Source organism: Plectropomus leopardus, unplaced genomic scaffold (assembly GCF_008729295.1).
Source record: "Plectropomus leopardus isolate mb unplaced genomic scaffold, YSFRI_Pleo_2.0 unplaced_scaffold15482, whole genome shotgun sequence".
In the NCBI taxonomy this organism is placed as follows: Eukaryota; Metazoa; Chordata; class Actinopteri; order Perciformes; family Serranidae; genus Plectropomus; species Plectropomus leopardus.
In genome coordinates, this window is record NW_024616592.1 from 1 (window position 1) to 2,271 (window position 2,271).

The 2,271-nt window shown below is 43.3% G+C and overlaps 1 long non-coding RNA gene across 1 annotated transcript; it reads right to left on the minus strand.

The window, feature by feature from the left end:
* LOC121964393 lies at positions 1-1,947 on the minus strand. The gene is made up of 3 exons (XR_006107354.1): positions 1,538-1,947; positions 191-351; positions 1-17 (listed from the first exon to the last, which is right to left on the minus strand). It is a non-coding gene; the product is annotated as an uncharacterized LOC121964393 (long non-coding RNA).
* Positions 1,948-2,271: the final 324 nt, after the last annotated feature.

A 2,271-nucleotide genomic window follows, 5' to 3' on the forward strand; every position in this document is an offset into this window, starting at 1 on the left:
CCAGCTTTGACAAAAAACTAAAACAAAAACCAGAAACAATTATTCTAAGGTAATTTCTTCCATACATTTGTAAAATTGTACATGCACAACACAAACAAGTTTGATGAACACACAATGTGTGTTTCATGTCAACCTAAATGATCAAATTTAGGGTCAAGACCTTGCTCAAATCATGTTTAAAAGTTCTGACCTGTGGCTGATTGCACGGACGTCAGCAAGTCTGGAAAATAGCCAGTTTCTATCTTGAGTGGTTAACAGCGACCCCAGCTGTTTGGACTTGACAAAGTGTCCAACAACAATGTCCAAACTCCGGCAGTAGGAGGCCTCTGAAGTTACCACCTCAAATCTGACCTAATAGGAAAAATACATCAAAATGAGATAAAAACAATGAGTAAGGCACAGCAAGACAGTAAATCATGGCTATTAAGCATTTTCATTTCCCTGAAGGCCGGGGCACTTAAGACAAGGACGTGACTAACTGACGAGAAAGATTTCACAATGAGTAGAAGGCTTTCAGCTCAGACACGTCGTGATTAAGGTTTAGAGGGAAACACCTACATTACCAGAGAAACAAAGCAAGTCTACGCAGTCACGTTTTCTGGCAAGCAACACTGTTACGCCAATAAAAAAAGTGGATCACAGGGAGGGTTATTCTGGAATTTAGCAAGTCCCAACAGTTCACATGGTTTTAGTTCTCTGCAGTGTGAGGTAACAACAGTAAAGAACTGACTCATGTAAGTCATGCATTTCCACAGAAATCACCATGAAATGAAACATTAGAGAAGCTGCTGATGAAAAAAAACCAAAAAAAAAAACGCCCCGAAACAGTCACTTGTAAACAAGCACAAGGATGTGAGTCATTAAAACTACAACTGATTGGAAGAACTTTAGCTGTTCTGATCAACAAAAATCCAAACTAATCATGATCAGAATCCTTCTTGGAAGGAAGTAAAGGTAAGGAAAGTGAAAGACAATCATTGTGCATTTAATTGCCTCGTGGATTATCCTGAATTACATGTGGGAGGAAATTCTGTGTCAGTAACTTTCCGAAGATGTTGAAATGCAAGGTTAGGTTGGGTTGTATATCACTGAAAAGTTATGGGCACAACTATTAAAATTCAGAGAAATAAGAGAGCAAAATCCTTACAATTACTGATAAGAATTCCTTTCTATCAAATGCTCACTAGACACCAATACTTGCAATATAACTATGTGTTTTGTTTTCTTATTTATGAAAGTGGAGAGGTTGATGCAAAAGTGGGGAGGCACTTAAGATATTTTTTGAAGCACTGGGGAAGGAGTTATGATTTGTGATTTGGCTTAGGGGACAGACATTCAAGTTTAAATTGATGTATTTTCTATTTATTTTAAATACCCTAACAATCCCAAAACCCACATGTGGGCTTTTAAAGCATGATTTCTTATAAAATACACCAAAATCACACAATTTATCATAGCTAGAAACTGTGTGGTAACAGAAGGGTCATAATAAAATAGAAACCACCTCCTACCCTGCTGAATAAAGAACGACCCTTACCTCCTGTAGTCTCCTCTGGTCCTCTGTGAGCTCCTCCAGCTCAACACTGTTCCTGACCCCCGGCAGGTCCCGCCACAGTGTGGCCGACTGCGAGAGACAGATGGACAGACGTGGGGAGGAAGGCCTGCCTTCACTCCTGGGGGGCTCGGGGAGAGGCAAGCTATTGACACTGGTGATGGAGCCTGTGTGGGTCAAGGAGTGCGGGTGCGGGACAGGGGGTAGAGGAGGCAGAGGTCTGCGGGCAGGAGGAGGCGAGGGCGCGGGTGATGGTGTGTTGTCCTCGCACACAGAGGTGACATCAGGGCGAGCCTGGCGCAGGATCTCAAAGTTCTGGGCAGCCTCGCTGTACTGCTGGTAGAGCTGGGCAGCATCTGGGAGGTGAGACGAAGAAAGACAGCAGAGGAGAAGAGGAGAAGGACAGAGAAAGAGTTGGAAAATACACGAAGCAATGAAAAGAAGACAGATAGAGACAGGAACGGTGTTAGCCAAGAAGAGTTGTTTGCATTTGACATTCCTTTTACACACACTTGTCGGAATGCAAAGTTGCAGCAGCAGCTGTTTTTGCCTCAAGTTAGGAGTTATGAACACTTGCAGGAACCTGTCTCCGGCTTGCACAGACACACACACACACACACACACACACACACACACACACACACACACACACACACACACACACACACACACACACACACACACACACACACACACACACACACACTCCTGCCCCATTT